At 41.3% G+C, this 22,261-nt stretch overlaps 1 protein-coding gene across 5 annotated transcripts in view; it reads right to left on the bottom strand.

Annotated features, from left to right (window-relative positions):
* Positions 1-22,261, bottom strand: part of LOC133387233 (disks large-associated protein 4-like) — a 102,332-nt gene that overhangs the window by 22,618 nt on the left and 57,453 nt on the right. The window lies entirely within an intron of this gene.

The following is a 22,261-nucleotide window of genomic DNA, read 5'->3' as shown; positions in this document are numbered from 1 at the left end:
GGGCCTTGAACCTGCCCATCAGCAGTTAGCACCTAGTCCGGTCTTCCCTGCTATGGCATGATGTTCTGCTTAAATTATAGTAATTATTTCTAAATTTTCACCTGCAGATATAAATTACTAGCATATACTAATCTGTGTCCTCTTTTTCAATGATGCATTTCCTCTTTATTGGTGATTGGTGACTGTCATAATTGGTCTTCCATTCCTGTAAACCATGTCTCTGGAGGCCTTTTCTAAAAACAAACTGTGACTTTGCTTTCTCGTAGTACATGTACAGATGCATATATATTTCATTGTGTGTGTGAGTATATAGGCTTTGTGGGCTCCCTGGAACAGCAATGTTGTGTCATAAACTATGTCATAACTATCTGAAGGAGAAAAATTCAACAACCATTCATTCTGAACTGTCCTCTTGGATGTTCTCTACTAATTAGCAACAGTTCCTGATAAATGAAGAGGGGAAAAAACTAAGCTGGAAAAGTATCAGATATATTTTGAGTGTGTGAAGAAGCAAGGAATGAGTGGAAAAGGGAGAGCTATGAGGCCAGCATGGGCATATCAAGGTCAGAAAACTCTTCTGACAGAAATTAGATTAACTCTGTGCAGGTGGAAGGGAGCAAATGGTTCAGTGTGCTGAAGATTGTGTTGTGGAGAGCTGGCAAGGTCACCCAAGAGCACATTTTTGGTCTGTGTTCTTGGCAAGGAAAGTGAGCCTTATTTATTGGGATTGGTGCATAGAACACTGACCTCAGTTTTGATTTCTGTCAGCTGGGATTTTGCATGCTAAAGAGAGCCATGCTGCCAAAGATGACTTAATGGTATGAGCCTTGTAGTTATTAAGTACTAGCGTTGCAGCCATGGGTGAGAAGGAATTGCATGCGGGCAAATGCTGTAATTCCATGCTGTCAGGGATGGGGGAGAAATCAGATTCAGTTTGTAGTTAAAGGCAAATCTATTAAATTTGCACTTTCTGAAACAATATGAGAACACAAACACAGCTATCCTTCAAAATGTGCACTTGTATGCAAATATATGTGGTCGAAATGCAGACTAGCAAAGACATATTGGAAGATGGGAAAAGAATGTTGAATAAGAATTTTGGATTATGAGATCCTATCATATCTGATGATATTTCCACTCAATTATTTAGAGGGTTCAAATAAAGAAGGAACACAGAGAAATGGTCTCTTATGTATTAACAGCTGCTATAATTCTATATGCAGGGAAATGGAGATTGGCTGTGATTCCAGCAAGTACAGTAAAATATGGATGAGGTGATCATGTCAAAATTACCATATTATATTAGAGGCAGAGAGCAAAATTTTGATTGACCTTTTAATCTTAAAATGGAGTATATGCATGGATTACTGTAGAATATGTGTTTTATCCCCAAGGGTTGAATATGTTCAGTGTTCCAAATAAGTTTGATACTTTGATTTTGATTCTATAGTATTCTGTTTGTTTCTAATATATTTGTGTTTCTGGAATTATTAATAAAACAACTGGAAAAATGCACTTATCCAAATTTTATGATGCAGTTCCCCAATCAACCAGTGTTTACAAAAATGCACATGTTAGAGGGAAGGTATGCATAAAAATTAATGTTACTGAAAATAATATACAAAAATGCATCATATTGGGGAGATTTGCTTGCAAATACATCATATTAGGAAGATGCGTACATTAGTCAAAACTGCATACAAAAATTATGAAAAATTCCCACCAAAATGAAGATGACTTTTCATGAGGATTTAAAAACAAAATTGCAAATTGATGCAGAAATCTGGAGAACTGACTGGAAAAATGAGAAATGGAGAGAACTGAAACTGGTCGGTCCTTCTACAAAGTTCTCCATCCAACCCTCTTCCAGCAGCCTATTTATTTATTTATTTTGCCTATTGTGGTCTTCCAGACTAGTGCCTTCCAAATTGTTTCTATTTGGGAGTGAGATTCAATCATATACTGGCAAATTCAAGTTGTGCAATTAAAATTGATTTGGATCTTGTGCAATAAACCCACTTTCCTATAAAACTGGACTTTTTTCAGTACAGAATGCATTGGGAAAATGCCTTGGAAAGTGTGGGAAAACATTTTCGTCTCCCCACAAACACATCAGAATGAATGCCCAATAAATAACCAATGCCATCTGATCTCCCCATAAACGAATCAGGATGAATGCTCAATAAACAAGTTGTCTGGAAGCAATTTTATTTACAAGGCTGCCTTGAATCCAGAAATAAGACCGATGAGGTACAGAAAAAGGGATTCTTTTGCTGACATTATGCACCCCTGGTGTATTTGCTTACACTTTTGCCAACTTCTCTGTTGCCATGAAAGAATAGTTCCATCAGTCATAGAATGTGGTCAGGCTTCACTTCGGATCATGTGTTCTGCAGTACAAAAACTTCTGATAAACTTTCCAGTGCACTTCTCTTAATTCATACACTTTACCCTGCTAGCATTCACATTATCAGTGCAGAAGCATATATGCAGACACAGACTCTTTGAAATGTGTCACAGGATGATTAGATGGAATCTGCAAACAGGGCTCCTGCATTACACAGAAGAGAGATTTCCCCAGCAACAGCTTCTTTCACCCTAGTAGCACAATGTTATACTGCCCCCGATGAAATTCCTTCTTCTAAACAACTCCAAAAGCTGCAAGAACTCCATCCTGCATTGCAGCTGCTCACCTTGCTCAAAATGTTAGAGCCATTCTGATCTTTACATTGGATTAGCTATCATTATGTAGTTGGCTATGACAATGGAAAATATGGCTGCTGCTCTACACTATGAGTGCTGACAGGCCCATGGCTAAACGCTCCCAAATCATGTCATTCTGTTGTCAAGAATAGGGGCAGCAACTTTTTATGAGTGTCGAGGACCATATTCCTTAGGGTAGTCTGTTGGGGCCACATCCTGACTGTGGGTGGAGCTGAAGCCAGTAGGGGGCAGGTCAGAACCACAAGTGGGCAGTGACCTGTCTCACACTCTCTGCGCCACTGTTTCCCCCCCTTTTGCCACTCCCTTTTCTTCTCTTTTTGTCACCCTCTTTTCTATTTTTCTGACACCTTCTCCTCATGAGCATCCTGGGGATAGACCACTCTTGCTTGAAGTCTGAACTGATTGCTTGCAGAGGGCTTTTGAAATTAGAAGGAGGGCTGCAGGCTGCCTACCCTTGGTGGGCAATTAACAATGCAAACAACTGAAGGGATTTCCATTGAGTTTCACAGAATTTAGTTCTATGAATAGAATATAAATGCTATGCTCCTTAAAGGTCCATCCCATTTTCTTTCATGTAAATCAATCTTTTTTTAAGCTATAAACCAAGGGCCCTTTGCAGTTTACAAGTAACAGCCACATATTTAATCCCTTTGATAGTTTCAACTTGTGACTAATTTTCAGATTTCTATTCATCTCTCTCTGGAAAACATCTACAGGTTAGTTCCCCCCCCCACACACACACAAGATACTGCCTCGGTTATTTACCTGGGGATATGATCAATAGTGTATGACATCATATGATAGCTCTTTCAACTGAACAGCATTTGCATTTGAAGCAGGCATGCATTCATTTTAGTTGGCTGGCCAATTATTTTTCTTGGTTTGTTTGACCACTTCATTCAGCAAACTCCTACAGAGCCTTTGCTTACAATCAAAGAAAGCTTCATTGGGAAGGTAAGTCCATGGAAACTGGGAACTCACTGCCCCCCAAAAGTGCAGTCCTAATTCAGGAATATGATTAGCAGGATTGCTACTAGTCAGCTGGGCATGGGTCCTGCCGATTAGCTGAGGTAGGGGACTTTTATAAGTAGCCACTAGTCTCAGTAAGAGGGAAGTTTACTAGAGAATCAGTGATGAACCTCAGGGAAGAATGTCAGGGCAGCATAGGAATGAGGATGCACAAGGCAAAGCAGGAAGAAGCTGGGCTGGCCTAGTACATTTTGCTCCACCAAATACATTACGGCACAACATTTATTTATTTATCATGCTACCTTTAGCATAGCAAGTGATACTGGCGCAATCTATAGGATTTTGTATGTCTTCACACATGCTGCTAAAAATTGTCACAAAGGTAGGGATTTGGAGGGAAATATACACCCCTTTCAAAAGCACACTTTTCACCCCCAAAATTTTCATAGGTAAAATTCCAACCAGCCCTAATTCAGTTGTTCATCCTAACCAGTTTTCGGAATGTCATGGGTTAAATGTATTTGTCCATCTCAAGCTTTATTCTGGATTGACGGGACAGAGGGCATCCCAGACAAACTAGAAATACAGTTTTTGCTGTATGCATGTATAAAACCCAAGGCATTACACTCTATTATGTTCTGTCCCTTAAAAGTCAAAACTTGCATTTCCTAGGCTCCCAATACATTAGGGCACAACATTTATTTATTTATTCATTCATTCATGTATGTATATATGTAAGTATGTATGCATGCATGCACGTACGTAATTTATATCCTGCCCTTCCTCCCAGTAGCAGCCCAGGGTGGCAAACAAAAACACTAAAAACACTCTAAAACATCTTAATAACAGACTTTAAAATATATTAAAACAAAACATCTTTCAAAACATATTAAAACAAAACACATTTTTAAAAAAGCTTTAAAAACATCTTTAAAAGCAGTTCCAACACAGATGCAGACTGGGAAAAAGTGTCTACTTAAAAGGCTTGTTGAAAGAGGAAGGTCTTCAGCAGGAGCCGAAAAAATAGCAGAGATGGCGCCTGTCTAATATTTAAGGGGAGGGAATTCCAAAGGGTAGGTGGCACTACACTAAAGGTCCACTCCCTATGTTGTGTGGAATGGACCTCCTGATAAGATGGTATCTGCAGGAGGTCCTCACCTGCAGAACGTAGTGATCTACTGGGTATATAAGGGGTAAGACAGTCTTTCAGGTATGCTGGTCCCAAGCTGCATAGGGCTTTGTACACGAAAACCAGAACTCTGAACTTGGCCTGATAGTTAATGGGCAACCAGTGCAATTCTTTGAGCAGCAGGGTGACATGTTGGCAATATCCTGCCCCAGTGAGCAATCACACTGCCACATTTCCACGAGGTGCAGCTTCTGGACCAACTTAAGGACAGCCCCACATAGAGTGCATTACATTAATCCAGCCTGGAGGTTACCAGTGCAAGGACAAAAGTGGTCATGCTATCCAGGTCCAAAAATGGCCACAGCCATCTTACCAGCCGAAGCTGGTATGTAGCTGTGATGATGTACCTTTAGGTCTGTACTTCAATCTTGCATGCATTTGAGAACAGTGATGCAAGGGGGTGTAATGACTGCGGAAGAACTGCAGTCCCAAACCTCAAGAGTATACCAAAAGGGTGAAATTAATGTTCCAGAGAAAGTACACGGCCAAAATGGGCCAGATTAAGGAACATGGAGGAGGGACCGTATCAAGGCATTTCCTGAGGCTTGATATGGGGTTTTTGATCCTAGAGTTGTCCACTCATGGAATGGGAGGGGAGGTGATTTTTGGTGAATCCTCCTTCTCTCTGCAGCCGCCATGCTGCCTTCCATCCTTTTCTGGAAAATCCCTCAACTCTGAAACTGGGACTAGGGACTGTAGAAGAAAGGCAAATTGCAAAAAAAAACCACCCTCCCCCCTGTTAGTGGACACCTCCACTGGATCAAAAGGAACACAGGTTTATACCAAGTCAGACCACTTATCCATCTGTCTCAATGTTGTCTGCACTGACTGGCAGCTGCTCTTCAGAGTTTCAGGCAGGGTCCTATCCCAGCCCTACCTGGAGATGCCAAGGATTGGACCTGGGACCTTCTGCACACAAAGTATGTGCTCTGCCACTGAACGACTCCCCATCTGTGAACACAAGATGGATTGGGTTCCGATTGGATTCCATCTTCTGTCTTGAAATACGCAGCCTCTCATCGACTGCTATTCATAAAAGTCCATTTATAAAACTGCACACACTGCCACACATAAAATCATCCACAGATGTCCCCCTAAGTTTTATTCCATGCATTTTTCCCTGTCCCCAAAGTGGTATTTTTCAGTACAGAGAACACTCTGCTAACCATGCTGGTCAGGCTACTGTTGGTTTACATTTACCTCAAGCTGGGGAGATGGCTAATGCCGCCCTGCTTGCTGATGAAACAACAGCAGTACATACTCAGCTGCAAGGGATTTTAAAGACACCTGGTGCTGGGAGCAAGATGAACATGCTTTTCACATTGGGAAACCCTAAATAATTAAGCCACAGCAGCAGGGGCCCTAATTGGGCAGGGTCCCTGCTCTGTGGTGTACTTAGCAGTATGGCTAATGAAGCCCTGTTTTTAAGCAAGGAAACAGCTGCCTCCTTGCAAAATACACCAGTGAAGGCAAGGGAAGGAAAAAGGCAGCTCTTGAAATGGCCTGTTTTACAAGAAGGCTCAGTAGAGCATTATAACGGTGGTCTGACCAAAATCAAAAGTTAAAACAAGAGGCAATCAACTTGTGGGAAGTCTGCAGCGGTGAAGAATGTAAGACACTCTTTCTTGTTGATGCCTTGCCCCCCCCAACACTGTGATGTCACCTTCCAGCCATTTTTCCATGTCTGAATGATGCCCAGCTGCAGTTGTTAGATGGCTACCACACCTTCCCAATTTATCCTTTTCTGGAAAAGGCCACACAACAGCCATTTGAAAGTCATAGCAAAGGGAGTATATGCTAACATCGCCAGCTCCCCCTTCCTTTTTTTAATACAAATCCCTGATCCCTTGGGCTGAATTCCTCTGGGTATCTGCAGAGTGCTTTTATCTGATGAAATGAATGCTCCTGTATCTGTCTGGGCATGCTATGGAATCTGGCCTTCTACCTTCAGCCTACCTGAGATGAGCCAGATGACCATCACTGAAATGAAAGGGAAAGGCTCATTCTTTTTTTAAGGCTTGCTAACTTACCTGTTGAATGACTGGGAGATCAACACATAGGTGATGAAAGGCTTTCTCTTTCATTTGAAACTCAGGCAGGCTGAAGGTGACCGGTAGGATGCCAGATTCCACAGCATGCATCTTGCAATGACATAGTCTGAGAGAAAATGAGGCTGGTGCAAGGCCCCAAACATCTCAAAGACCATCTCCTTCCCTACAGACCCTCTCAGGTGTTGTGATCAGCAGAGGGGACCCTCTTGGTAGTTCCACTGCCCTCAGAAGTTTTGGGGATGATGGCCTGGGAGAGGCTGTTCTCTGTGGCAGCCCCTAAGTTGTGGAATTCCCTCCCCACAGAGGTGCATCTGGCATCTTCATTATACAGCATTTGCATCTCTTCGCCCTGGCCTTTGACACTTGAGAGATCATTTTTTATGATCCTCTCTAGTTGTGAATGTAATATGCTTTTAACAGTTTTTAATATTGCATTTTATATCGTATAATAATGGTAATGATACTAATGATAACTTCCATATTTTTCTACGTATTTCATTTACACATCACTTGTCCTCCAACAAGCTCAAGGCTGCTCGCATGGTTCTACCTGTCCCATTTTATTCTTACAACAACCCTGCGAGGTAGGTTAGGCTGCTGGCTGGGGCTGCTGAAAGCTGTTGTCCAACACATCTGGAGGACACCATGCTGGGGAAGGCTGTTGTACTCGTTCTCTGACTGTACCCAGCATTCACACAGCAGCCAACCCTGTAGTCTAAATATGATCCCCCCCCCCAGTTGGCAGCTTGACTGTCTTGGAAGAGAGTCATTAAGTGAAAGAAATTCATTTGGCCAGGTTATAAGAGAAGCACACCAGGCTGAAAGAAGATGCCAGTGTGATCACCTTGTGGGCATCTTCCTGCTGATTCAGTTACCAGGCAAAAGAGATGGTCTGACACCTCCCTCCTTCTGCCAGCGGTACCTGTGCAGTCAGAGGCTCCAAATGAGATAAAACAGTGTTTTGATAACATCTCACTTCTGTTTAATCTCAGCCTTGGAGAGTTCATAAATAAAACAAGTGCTGGCTGGGAGTTCTCATTGGCTCAAGAGCTCACAGCTTTCCTTTGGCCCCCGTCAATGTTCTCTTGCCCCCATAGGACAAGCAGAGAGAGATGGGGACACTTGCTAATCAACCGGCACTTCTGCGTCACCCGAGCCCCACAGTGAAAACCTGCTGCCTGCTCCTTGTGATATTTGTATGAAATGTTTTGTGCTTGTTTGACAGAGTAATAACATCTGACACCTCTGGTTGCAATAAAGCTTCTGGGCTTTTGATTTATTTCCCAAATCCCTCACTAACCTAGACTCAGAATGGCTGCAAGTTGGCAAGTCGGATGTTGCTTTCCCTCAGCCAACATAAAGATAGGCAGACTGTGAGGAGGCTGTTTTTGTAACCCAGGGCAGTTCTCTAGAATCATAGAATTGTAGAGTTGGAAGGGACTTGTAAGGCCATTGAGTCCAACTCCCTGCTCAATGCAGGAATCCAACTTAAAGAATACCGACAACGTGGCTGTCCAGCTGTCTCTTGAATGCCTCCAGTGTTGGAGAGCCCACCACCTCCCTAGGCAATTAGTTCCATTGTCGTAACACTCTAATAGTTAGGCAAGCTGCCTGCAAAAGGTGATGGCCATAGCTCATTGGCAGATAGGGATGGGGGAGAAATTTAATTCAGTTGCATTTAAAGGCGAATCTCCCTAATTTGCACGGCCTGAAACAATACAGGAATTAAAACAGTCTCGACCTTTGAAATTTGCACTTCTCTGAATTTTTGCAATGAAGTTTTACAGTCAAGTAATGTGTCTAAAAATGCAGATGCTAAAGTAAAGTGTGCATTAAGATGCAGACGTTAGTGAAAATGCCTTATATTAGGGAAAATACAAATATTAGGTAAAACTATCATTTGCTGAAATGTATATATTAGGAGAAATTTGCATCAAAGTGCTGACAAATTTTCATGGGGACTTTATAAATAAATAAATCGCAAATTGATGTGGAAATGTGGAGAACTAAGATTGGAAAAATGAGAAACTGAGAGAACCTGAAACAGACAGATTCACCCATCCCTAGTAGTAGAGCACATGCTTGCCATGCAGAAAGTTGCAGGTTCAGTCCCCTGGCATCTCCAGCTCCATAAAGGATGATGAAGTGGCTAGTGATGGGGAAGGTCTTTCTGTCTCTGCCTGAAAGCCTAGAGACCACTCCTAGTCAGAGTAGACAATACTAAGTTAGATGGACAAATGGTTCTACCTGACAAGGCAGCTTCCTATAATTCTTTCCCATAGACATCCATTTTGAAGACTGGCCAGACACCTCCTCTTTTCCTGGAATGATCACAACCATAGTGCAAAATGGAGGCCTTATTATTTTGCCTATTACAGATTGCAGCTTGGCCTCTTTTAGCAACTGACCTATGAACATAAGAACAGCCCTGCTGGATCAGGCCAATGCCCCCTCTAGCCCAGCATCCTGTTCTCACCATGGCCAGCCAGATACCTATGGGAAGCTTGAAAGCAGGGCCTGAGAGTACACTTCCTTCCTGCGGTTTCCAGCAACTGGTATCCAGAAGCAGGCAGAACAGTGGAGGTAGAACAAAAACCATCAGGATTAGTAGCCCACGCTCTAGCTCCCTTCGTGCATTGCTCACATGAAGGAGGAAAGTGCCTAGAAAGGGCCAGCAAGGACCTGCCTCGGGCCTCACCCCCGACAGTGCATGGCTTCTCCTGCCCCCACTATCCATGCAGGGAAACTGAGGCCATACAGAGTTCCAGGACCCAGGAAGACCATGCATACGCAATCCCAGACACCCATGCTTACATATGGATAGCAGATAAAGTGGCCAGTTATGCGCTGGGTTTGCATCACTGAAAAAGAGGACAAAAGAGGACAGCAAGTTGCATAACATTTGCACATGTATGTGTATAAATGAAAATCCAAAAAACATCTGAATTTTAAATAGAAATGCACTGCATCTCACCACAGTGGGGAAGGCAGCAGGTCACTTGGGTGCCTGTCCAATCTGCTGACCAGGTGCTGCTAACCGTTGATGGGTGACTTCAAGGCCCCTGCTCTGCTTTATCTTTAAACCAGACTTAGACCCCATCTGCACTATGCAGTGTGGGTTCTAGCAACAGACCAGCCCCTCTGCCAGTATTTTGGGAACTGCTCTGGGAGTTTGGAACCCTGATTGGTTGAAGGGCAGTTTACAAGTTGAATAAATTAACAAACAAACAAATACTCTGCATAGATCACATCTCTGATTTTTTCCAGGTCACAGGAACGTGGGAAACTGACTTATCCTGAGTCAGACGTTTGGTCCAGCTATGCTGCCTTGTCTACGCTGTCTTGTCTACGCAGACTGGCGACAGGTCTCCAGGGTTTCAGGCAGGGTTCTTTCCCAGAACTACCTGGAGATGATGGGCATTGAACCTGGGCCTTTCTGCATGCAAAGCAGATATTCTACCACTGAGCTACAGTCCTTCCTTGAAGAATCTTACAAAGAGATGTGCAGCCGAGGGACATTGAGTCGTCTTTTAAGGAATGTCATTCCCTTTTGCTTCCCTGTCTTATCTTTCCATATTCTGCCATTCTCTCCCAGTTCAGCCCACATCCAGTGGCAGTTTCAGTGATGGTTACCACCATTTTTTTTTGGCCACTGCTCTTTAAGAGCTACATTACAGCTGCTTTGCTCAAATCTAGCATCCAATCCTAAACCTAGCAATAGTCAAATTAAGATTTTTAAGTCATCATTTCTCTTTTTTGATAATGAATTAATCAATTCCCACATTTCCTGCAGTGGCCATTTTATCTATTGTTTCATGATTATTTTCCCAGCTGTAAAAATAGTTTTTTTAAAGAAAAAAACAGCAACAACCTTCGCAGCTTGTACTTTTAAGTTTCTATTTGGGAAGAAAGGTAGAAAAAGATTATCTTGCCAAGACCAACAAGGGGCACATATAGATTTGGATATAATTATCATCTAGAATTTTTCATACCACTGGAGTAGGCTTGCAAGCTGTGGCTCATAGTTTTGAACCTATTAAGTCTGCAAAACTTAAATCTGCATTGACCTCTGGAATGGGGAGGTTGAGCTCTAAACCTTGATCTTGTCATTGCTCCTCATATACATTTCTAGTTTTAATAATCCTGAAATGCACAACTGTGGCCCTGTGTTCTAGTCTAGCAATTTCCATCTGACTGCTCAGGGCGCAGAAGTCTCTTGGGAAGCAAAGATATGTCATTTCCATCATTGCACTACTTTTCCAATTTCTAGAGTGGCGTGTGTGGCACTAGCAACAAATTTAAAAGCAATGAAATGTAATGGCAAACACAAAGACAATGGGTCTGTTCCATTTTTGCCCACGTCCCTGGTAGAGATTAGTCAACAGGGGAAATGAGCTTTCTCTGTGCCCATTTTATTCCAGGTCACAGTATCCTACCTTGGAGGATGTCTATCAAAGGCTACAAATCATGACGCATACATGCTACCTCCAGGTTTAGAAGCTGTACGCTTTATTTATTTAATTTGTATCCCACCCTTCCTCCCAGCAGAAGCCCAGGGTGGCAAACAAAGCACTAAAACACTTTAAAACATCATAAAAACAAATTTTAAAATACATTAAAACAAAAATGCATTAAAAACACTTTTTAAAAATGCTGCAGTCCTATTGGAGGAAGCCCCAGTGAACTCAAGGGGGCTTATCTCTGAGTAGACAGACATTGTGCAGGGTTGTGCTGTGAATTACCAATTGGGGAACAAGAGTAGGTTAAGGTTACCGCTCTCCTCTTCTGCATGGCTACTGTGGAAAACAGTATGGTGGATTAGATAGGCCCTGAGTCCGATCACACTTATGTTCTGTGTCTATTGTTGAAGTTTTTAAAAATTGTTAATCACTTCAGGATTAGCGATATGAAGGTCAGGAAAAAACAGGAAGACTTCAGCAAAACCACCATTTTCTCATTCTTTTTTCATTTTTGCCAGAAAAAATAGGGAAAAAACGAGAAAAAACCCTCCCCCCATTTTTCCATTTCTCCCTGACCTTCACATCTCTATTAAGGATGTTTTAATGGGAAGTGCAATAATAATAATAATAATAATAATAATAATAATAATAATAATAACAATAATGATAATGATAATATGCTTTCTCATCACTGTTGCTTCAAGGCTTTACCACCTGGTAGAGTTGCTACATGTGATTTTCTATAAGGGTTTTTTGACAATAAAGCTCTGAATAAAACGAATGGCCCTCAAAAACCATATGGTAGTTTATATGGTACAGATTGTGCCATTTTAGATTACAGGTGGAGGAAACACATTAAATCATTATCATAAAAAATTATCTTCCCAATTTTCTGAAGTCTGTGCACACATCTTCCCCCAAATAGAAAAGTAAGCATCCTCCTTTCCATGTCCTCACCTGGAGAAATGATAATGTTCCACAGCAACACAGTACACCACCCACATCTACGGATTTGAAGGATCCGTCAAGTTTGGTTCTTTATTTTATTTATTTATTTATTATTTAATTTGTATCCCGCCCTTCCTCCCAGCAGGAGCCCAGGGCAGCAAACAAAGTGCTAAAAACACTTTAAAACATCATAAAAACAGTTCTTTCAGTTTCTTAAATTCAGTTCTCCACATTTCTGCAGCAATGTGCAGGTTTCCCCCCCGAGATCCTCATGAAAATTCTTCAGCATTTCTAGAGTGTATTTCTCCTAATACACATATTTTTGTATGTAATTTCTTTACAAGCAATTTCTCCTAATATAATGCTATTTTGTATGCTATTTTCACTAATGTATTCATTTTTATGCACATTTCCCCCCAATACATGCATTTTTGTAAACACTGGTTGGTTGGAGAACTGCATTACAAAATTTGGATTAGTGTGTATTTCAACAGATGATTGTGTTTAGGTTGTCATATTGTTTCAAAAAGTTTAAATTTCATAGATTCAGCTTTAAATGTGAACAAAATCGAATTTATCCTCCATCCCTACCCACAGCCCATTCCATAAGGACTCCATATAGTGCTATGAGGGATTATCATAAGGGTAATGCAAGGGAATACTATAGCTCAGTCTTACTTTACAGGATAGTGCAGATTAACCTAAAATAAATCCACTGAAGGTAGAAATGAGCCTCTCAGGACAAAAGCGAAGATTCTCATGTATCAAGTTAAGTAAAGTACCAAAAATCAGAAAACCTGGCAAGACATCAAAGCTGGAGACCTTGGAAAACATATTGTAATGATTAAGTTATGTTTGTAAGCAATAACATCTCCCTCGAACAAGATGGGTTGACATTCACAATAACTGGCCTATTCACAGTAATCAAGGATCTGCTCAGTCTACTGAAATTCAAAGGCTTTTCTTAAAGGACAAAAGCTACAGTTAAGTGGCTTGGGAAAAAAGAGCATCTTCCCAGTGAGGGAGGGTATATGTGTGTGGGAATTCAGACTTGCGTGCTCATAGCTCCTAATGTTTTGATGCCCAGTAATAGTATAGCACAGTGGGGAGGACAGCCTGGCTGGGAGTCCAGAGTCTGTGAGTTCAAATCCCCGCTCATGTCTCCTGGGTGTCAAGGGCCAGCTAAAGATCACCCCCACAGTGAGTGGCTCAGGGGTTACGTGCCCTGCCACCTGTGTAGCCGTGGGCAAGCTGCATAGTCCCAAGGAGCCCAGTTGCCCCCCAGCTGGCAGTTGCAGGCAATGAAGGGGCTGGCTTGTGCATCTGTGGCAAGCTGGGCAGGCTCTAGCCAGCAGGGGAGGACTAGCCTCAGAGGGAGGTAATGGTAAACCCCCTCTGAATACCGCTTACCATGAAAACCCTATTCACAGGGTAGCTGTAAGCTGGGATTGACTTGAAGGCAGTCCATTTCATTTTCAATAGTAACAAAGCAGGCTAGGAGCAGCTGCAACAAAGGTGGCACAACAGCATCAGTAGTCAAATAAGTCCAGATAGTATCATGTTGGCTCCTCCAGCCATGTGAAATTGAAACTGCCGTATACTCTCTGGTAGGGTTGCCAGGTTCATGGCCTGAGACTGATCCTGTATCTTTAGGAGATGAGAAAGTCAGCCAAGCGCAGGTGTTCTTGCAACATTGTAATGAGAAAAACCACAAGGGGGAATTCTCCCTTCTCAATGCACAACTTTTAAAGATACAGAAGACCTCTTGGTTGCCAGGCCCGGCCTCTAAGAGGTCTTCTGTATCTTTAAAAGTTGTACAGGGGGAAGGGAGAATCCCACCTTGTGGTTTTTCTCATTACAGTGTTGCAAGAACACCTGCACTTGGCTGACTTTCTCATCTCCTAAAGATACAGGATCAGTCTCAGGCCATGAATCTGGCATCCCTACAGTCTCTGGCTATCTTCAGTATGATACTGAAGAGCAGTAGAGATCAGGCCAGCAGACGTTTCCCCCTGCTTGCAAGTTGCTGACCTGATCTCTGCTTCTTATTCAGGGAATAAGGAGGATAGACCCTGCTGCTGAAATCCTTGGCTTTGGACCCTTGGGGTGTTGTGTTAGTGGGGAGGGGCTGCAGATCAATGGTAGAACACCTGCTTTCCATGTAGAAGGTCCCAAGTTCAACCTCTGGCATCTCCAGGTAGGACTGGGAGAGACCCCTGTCTGGAACCATGGAGGGCCACGCTGCTATTCAGTGTAGACAGTAGTGAGCTAGATGTGTAGTGAAATATGTCTTTAAGTTAGATGCACAACAAAGAAAGAGTTAACTTTCTCTAGAGGGTATTACCCTAGGAGGAGCTAGACTGATTTGGTTACTGGACTTAGTCAGTGTTGTGTGTACTAGGGTTGCCAGGTTAGAAGCATCCCAAAACCTGAGATTTGAGGGGCGGGCCTGAGTGATGTCATGGGGTGGGCCCGAGTGATGTCATGGGGCGGGCCCGAGTGATGTCATGGGGTGGGCCCGAGTGATGTCATTAAGCATGATACATTAAGCATCAATCATAGTTGCTTGGAGCATACAATTAAAAAAAATATCTGATTGGAAATTAAAATAGAAATCTTAGCTAAAAGATGGAGCCTGGGTAGGGAACATTTAATCTAGCCTACTTGATTTCAGCAAGGAGGGTTTAAGTGCCTTCAGGCCAGGCCAGTCACTAGAAGGCCACTGTAGGCACAAAGGAGCTTAGTGTTGTGGAGATGTTAGATGGGATCATTTGGGAGTAAAGATGGATGCTCCTGAAGGCTACAATTCTAAACACACTTACTAAGGGATTAAGCCCCATAGAACTCAACAGGACTGACTTCTGAGTAGATATAGTTTGGATTGTGCTGTTGGTAAAGCTTGACTAGGGATCCTCTGCAAAGACATCCACCTCCAAGCAGGGTTGGCAACCCCCTGCCTGGAATGCCCTGCCCTTATCTTTACAGATTTGACCCTTCACTTCAGAAAGAGGTCTGAGAAATTAGTGAGAGTAAGAAGTATCTTTTAAAATTGTTCTTTTCAATTCACTCTTGAATGCACATCATACCTAGGGCAGATCCACACCATTCATTTAAAGCACATTCAACACCCATTTGAAGCACATGAATCCCACCACAGAATCATGGGAACTGCAGTTTGTTAAGAGTGGTGAGAACTATAACTGTGAGGGGGAAACGACACTTCCCAGAATTCTTTAGGGGAAGTAATGCGCTTTAAATGCGAGTTGGATATGCTTTACATGTATTGTGTGAATCCACTTAATAAATTTTGCCTGCATGTAAATTGTTTTAATTAATTTTTCAAAATGGAAATGAGCTATAAACTGTAGTGGGTGACCATGGGCTACTCACCATCTCTCAGCCTATCTGGCCCTCAGGATGAAAACAATGGAGAACCATGACCACCCCAAGGCATATTTAAAATGTAGAGGAAGTATTGTACAACCATAGTGTGAAATTGGATACTTATTGGGACACAGTATGACAAAATATTATATAAGCATGACTATCAAATATGTTCATTATTTACACAACTTGTAAAGATATTTATAGTGCAATCCTATGTTTGTTTACTCAGAAGCAAGTCCCAATGTATTCAATGGGGCTTACTTAACCAGGGAAAACTGTACCCTCAAGTGATAAGGAACTTGTTCTTTTAACAAGCCTTTTAAGTTGAGACCTTATCCCAGACTGTGTCTGTGTTGGAATTGCTTTTTAATACGTTTTTAAACCTTTTCTTTAAAAAAAGTTGTTAAAGGTTTTAAAAATGTTTTTAAAGATGTTTTGTTTTAATATATTTTAAAGTCTGTTTTTATGATTTTTAAAGTGTTTTTAGTGCTTTTGTTTGTCGCCCTGGGCTCGTACTGGGAGGAAGGGAGGGATATAAATCAAATAATAAATAAATAAAAATAAATAATAAACTTCATTCACCCAACCCAAAATTTGGAATCATGCCACTTTAAGCTGTTTTGCAATTGTTTAGACTTGTTTCATGTTTATTGGTTTTTAAAGGGATTTATTTCTTATTGTGAGCTGCCTTGGTTTCTAATCACCAACCCTACTTCACAGGGTTGTTGGAAAGCCCCCCCACACACACACACTTGCAGATGTAAAAATACACCCCATATAATAGTTTATTGTCAAGCCAGTTGGTCATTGAGCAACATTTTTTAAAAAAATCAGTATTAGTTTCCTACATAATAAAAATTGTGATACCTAGGTAAACCCTGCCTAATTGCTTTAAAAATAGGATTGGAAAGGAACAGAAAGATTTACAACACAAACACAAGTCTGTGCTATGTTTACTCAAAAGTCCCATTAATTTACAGCACAATCCTAAACATGTCTACTCAAAAGTAAGTCCTAATGGAGTTCAATGGCGTTTACTCCAGGTACATGGAAAGCAAGTATTGGATTAAATACTTTCATATTTCATAGCCCAGGGTCTGACTCTTTAACACAAGAGGAAAAAAACTTTAAGCCATATTATTTACACAAACTGCAAAATCTCAAGCCACCATTTTCTGATGCTGAAATTAAGTCTAGGCATGCCAATATCAACAAGTAACAACCCTGGCTTTATTTATTAGCTACAATCCTGGAAGGGCGGGGTTAGAGCCAAAGCTTGGAAAAGTTACTTTTCTAAACTACAACTCCCATCAGCCCCAGCCAGCATGGCCACTGGATTGGCCTCATGGGAGTTGTAGTTAGAGCTAGGAGCTGTTATAAAGATCTGTAAAACAGATTTAACAGTCGCGCGGGGCGGTGGTTGATGTTTTGGTGTATATCTCGGGAACCAGACCACCTAGAAACTTAATTTTAAAAAAAATTGAAGCGGAGAGTCTGGAGATTAGGGGTGCTAGCCAGAGAACTGGAGGGGACCCCCAAAAACTGGAGACTCTGGCCAAAAACTGGAGACTTGGTAACCCTAGTGTGTACTGAGTGAGGCCTAGCACAGAACAAGCTCAGATGTTTTACTGTTTAAGAATTATTAAATATAGAAGCACTTATTTTATCCTCGGTCTCACCTGATCAATATAACAAGATGGACCATGATCTGAGGCTGTGAGCACACTAGTTGCCTACAGCAAAGTGTTTCTATTGGCCAGACTTGGAGGGGCAGTGCATTGATCTGCTGCTCAGTTGTGAAATCTCTTTGAAGCAATTAAAAAAAAAAGCACTCAGGCTGATTCCACCAGGTTTTATAATAAAAAGGGGTGGGATTTGACTAGTGTCGTGTGCCCCTGTTTTCAGAAAAGAGAGGTGCAGATGCACTGGAAGCAGCAGAATACCGAGTGTGTCTCTCCCCTGACTCAGATTCCGATAGATTCCTAAGGCAGATTCCGATATTCCTTTTGCCAACAGCATTCATACCTGCCCTCCCAATTTTAACGTAAATTGAAGGGGAAATTCACAAATTATAGATACTCTGAGTCTCTTTTAAAGGAAACCGGTCTGGCAGAGGCTTTCTTGAATTGGTTTGGCGAAGGCAGAGTGATACCATCTGTCACTCTCTGCCTTATTGTGACTATTTCCATTTGAGATTTTAACAAGATGTTAAACTCATATCAAACTAAAAAAAGCTGCTTTTTTTTAATGAGGGGGAATATTTCAGCGAGCCCAGTTGTCCCATGGTGAATTAAAATTATTCTTTTGAAAACTTCCTTTTTACTGGAATAATAATAATAATAATAATAATGAATAGAGGTGATGTATCAACATTGATACTGTGTCATATTATTGTGAATGCAGATAACAGGCACATTTTTTGTTATGTAATTAGCAGTGGAGTGAAAGGCTGAGGTGCCTCTGGATTGTGGGGACAGAGGAGAGGAAATTTCACTCTTTCCCTCCCTGTCGAAATCCCAACAAAAATCTCTCTGAAGCTGCTATGTACATTTCAAGAGAAGTCTCCACTGCAGCTAATGAGAGCTTCTCTTTAAATGCAAAAAGCAGCTTCAGAGGGATGTTTTTGGTCAGGTAAAGAGTTAAATCTTTCCTCCCCACCCCCACCCCTACAGTTTCAAGACTGCTCATGCCTCCCATTGAACACAACAAAAAAGTGCATGTTAATTGTATTCATGCAAGTAGCATCTTGTCTAGTTTGACTCCCACAACTGGATTGGGAAATGGGGCTGAATCTTCCACTGCTTCAAATGGAAGCCCAAGACAAAGGACCTTTTCAGAGTTTTAAAACCTCTGCAAAAACTGCTTAGCAGGGCACTTGAACTAGCCCCAGTCCCTTGGATTGTATGGATAACATTGCCTGGGGGCAACTCTGAGGCAAAGCTTCAGACCCTTTTGGGTTTTGTAGAAAGTATATGGTTAACTATTATGCAAATAGGTCACAATCTGCATAAACTGGAATCACACCCGGAATTATCCAGCAACTCAGAAGCCCTTTCTCTATTGCATGACAAACTTATATGCAAGATCCCATTGTCATTCAAGTGCATCTTCCAGGGAAGCAGACAAAGCCCACCAAGAAACAAGAAACTTCTTCCACACTTCAAGGGCTTGGCCAATTGATTGCAGTAACAGGCCAGAGTGAGGAGATTCGCAAGGGCCTCTGCTGCGAATTATTTATAAACAGCTTTGATATCCTCCTTGTATCTTTCATTGAATGTCAGTCAGTTGGGAATATTCTGTGCTTGTCTGTAATTGCAATGTTTAGATACAAAGGAACGTAAAATACAAATTATGATACTTTTCCTAAGTATGTTCTCAACTGAGTTTAGCCTCTCCCTAACTTGACTTGCAGGAAATAAAACATGCACATACGCACCAAGCATATAGGACTAGTTTCCCCATAACTCATCTCCACAAAAGCGGGGGTAGCCAATGTCCACGACAGCCTTTTACACTGCACTCTTAATAATACACTTTAATGTTCATAAAGAAAGTTCAGATTATTGCATCCTGAGGACAAATTGCATTTTTATATTATTCTACAGGTGTGTAATGGCTTGGTTTTCTTTGTCTGGTCTTTATGGAGTATTTGTTCTTGTTTGTTGATGGAGTGGTTATGTAACAATGAGTATACATCCTGTTTTGTTTGAGCAGTGTTTACATGTCTTCCTGTTAATCATTTCTTTATCCCACAGTTTTCAGTGTTATATACATGTTATACAAGGGATATAAACTAGGGCCATCAGCAGCACTACATCATTTTTGAAAAAAAATCACATAGCACATTAGTGCTCAAAGCTTGTCATGTATATCATCATCATCATCATCATCATCATTTAAATGTATATCCTGCCTTTCCACCTGAAGGAGCCCAGAGTGACAAACACACAAGAGATAAAACATCTAAAACAATCTAAAACAATTCCAATACAGATGCAGACTGGGATAAGGTTTCTACTTAAAAGGCTTGTTGAAAGAGGAAGGTCTTCAGTAGGTGCTGAAAAGACAAGAGAGATGGCACCTATCTAATGTTTAAGGGGGGACATTCCAAAGGGCAGGTGCCATAACACTAAAGATCGTCTTTCTTTGTTGTGCAGGATGGACCTCCTGATGAAATGGTATCTGTAGGAGACCCTCACCTGAAGAGCACAGGGATCAGCTGGGAATATAAGGGGTGTGGCGATCTTTTAGGTATCCTGGTCCCAAGCTGTATAGGGCTTCATATGTCAGAGCCAGCACCTTGAACTTACTCTGGTATTATCTTAGTATTCCTTACAACAGGTTTATTTATAGCTTGGTGGCCGTAGAGTGGTAGATCATAGATCAGTGGTAGAGTACATGCATTGTCCTAAATGGAGGACATGAATTCAATTCCTGGCATCTTTGGCAGCTAAAAAAAGGATTATATAGCTGGTGATGTCAAACACCTTTGCCTGAGACCCCAGAGAGCAGCTGCCAGTCAGATAAAACTATACTAGGCTAGATGGACAAATGGTATGAACTGTCATAAAGCAGCTTCCAATGTTCCTAACAATCCTGCAAGTGAGACCAAATATTACTATCCCCACATTGGAGAGGGCATGGCAGCAGAGGCAATAATTTGCCTGTGACGTCTTTACTAAATTAGCAGAGGTGGAATTTGAATAGGAAACTTTTTGGTTCACAGTTCACCTTCTTAGCCTCTGTGTTACAGCAACTCTTAAAAAGAAGCAATCATTCATCAGCTAGTAGTTTATTCCAATAACGCTTTTCTGTTCATAGCAAAAGACTTTCTTTTTAACCCTTATCAAACTGGCCCTTGATAAATAAAATCTCTTTCCAACTGGGAGTGCGGAAGTGTGGACACTCACATAATGAAGACACAGTCTTTTGATTTTTAACAAATTCATGTTGTGTCCACGGTGGGTAATAGTGCATGTAACTTCATGGGAAACGTCACAGGCATCACGGCAAAGGCTCATAAGGGATTCTCTAGGTAGAAATAGCTGCTCCAACATATTTGGTAGACAAAGGCTTTACTGGCTTGTTAAATGTTACTGCCTGCAATCTACTTCTATCATTTCATTTAGTACAGTTTCAAACACTGCAGCCCTCCAATAAAATCACACTGATGGACTAATTTAACGGGGATGTTCTAGGGAGTTGTTTCTAGGTTGCCACAGGTTTATTGTTGTCTTAGACTGAGAAGTAGGCCTCCCTTAAAAGGCAGTACATTTGATAGGGAAAGGCTGCAATATATTTTTTCTTTTCTTTTTTTCTGGATGTTGCTTGATGTACAACTCTCATCATCCCTGGCCATTGATCAAGTTGGCTGGGGCTGATGGGAGTTGGGGTCTAACAATATCTAGAAGGTCACAGGTTCTTTATCCCTGTTCCATAACAATATGCTTTAGCAAAATACAATTAATGGATGGTAAACCCCAGTCCTCCACACTTAATGTCTGTGTCTCAAAAACAGGAAGATCAAACAAGGGATGGATTGATTCCATAAATGAAGCCACAGAGCTGAACTTACAAGATCTGAACAGGGTGGTTTATAAAAAATGCTATTGAAGGTTGCTGATTCACAGGGTCGCCATAAGTTGTAATCGACTTGAAGGCACATAACACACACACACTGTGTTGGAATTGCTTTTTAAGATGTTTTTAAAGCTTTTAAAAATATTTTTAAGATGTTTTGTTTTACTATGTTGTAAAGTCTTTTGTTTTTTATGATGTTTTAGAGTGCTTTTAATGTTTTTGTTTGCCATCCTGGGCTCCTTCTGGGAGGAAGGGTGAGATATAAATAAATAAATAAATAAATAATAACAAGCAATATCCAGCAAAAGCTAGTCATGATGGAAACCCACTGAAGTCCACAATGGAGCTTGTATTAGATGCGGCTCAGTCCTACTTCATTGCTTTAAAGAGGACATGCAACCTGATTAGGCTGTTAGGGTTTACTTTTACTGGATTGGTCCTCTGTGTTTTAGCATTTTGGGTTCTTCTATTTGTTTAATATTCATCCTGATGTGCTTACACAAGTGATTATGTGAGCATTCATCTTGATTTACTTGTGGATTTACTTGTGTTTACCTATCTTCATGGTAATAATTTCTTCATTCCACAGTTTTTAATGCATTTCCCCAGCACTTTAATGCACATTCAATGTGCAGACCCAAAGTTACAGTATGCGCTTGAATTCTTCTTGCAAAATACTGACAGTCTGGAGGCATCCTATGATATTTTTTCTGTCATAATAGAAAAGGTCAGACTAGAAAATTTCCTCATGATTCTCACCTTAATATGAAAGCTTATTGTAAAATTCCCATCTAGCTCTATTTCTGCCTATGCAGGGTAGGACAGCTTGAATTGATGGACACATAGAATGAATGATTAATTTTACTACAACCCTGTTACTCTCCTGCAAACAACACTTTTGGCCACACTGAATCTGAGTGCCCTTTATGAAACATTCATATAACTGGAAGAAG

Source organism: Rhineura floridana, chromosome 6 (genome assembly GCF_030035675.1).
Source record: "Rhineura floridana isolate rRhiFlo1 chromosome 6, rRhiFlo1.hap2, whole genome shotgun sequence".
NCBI classification, from domain to species: Eukaryota; Metazoa; Chordata; class Lepidosauria; order Squamata; family Rhineuridae; genus Rhineura; species Rhineura floridana.
The sequence above is the reverse complement of the archived record's forward strand: the minus strand, read 5'-3'. Positions and strand labels throughout refer to the sequence as shown.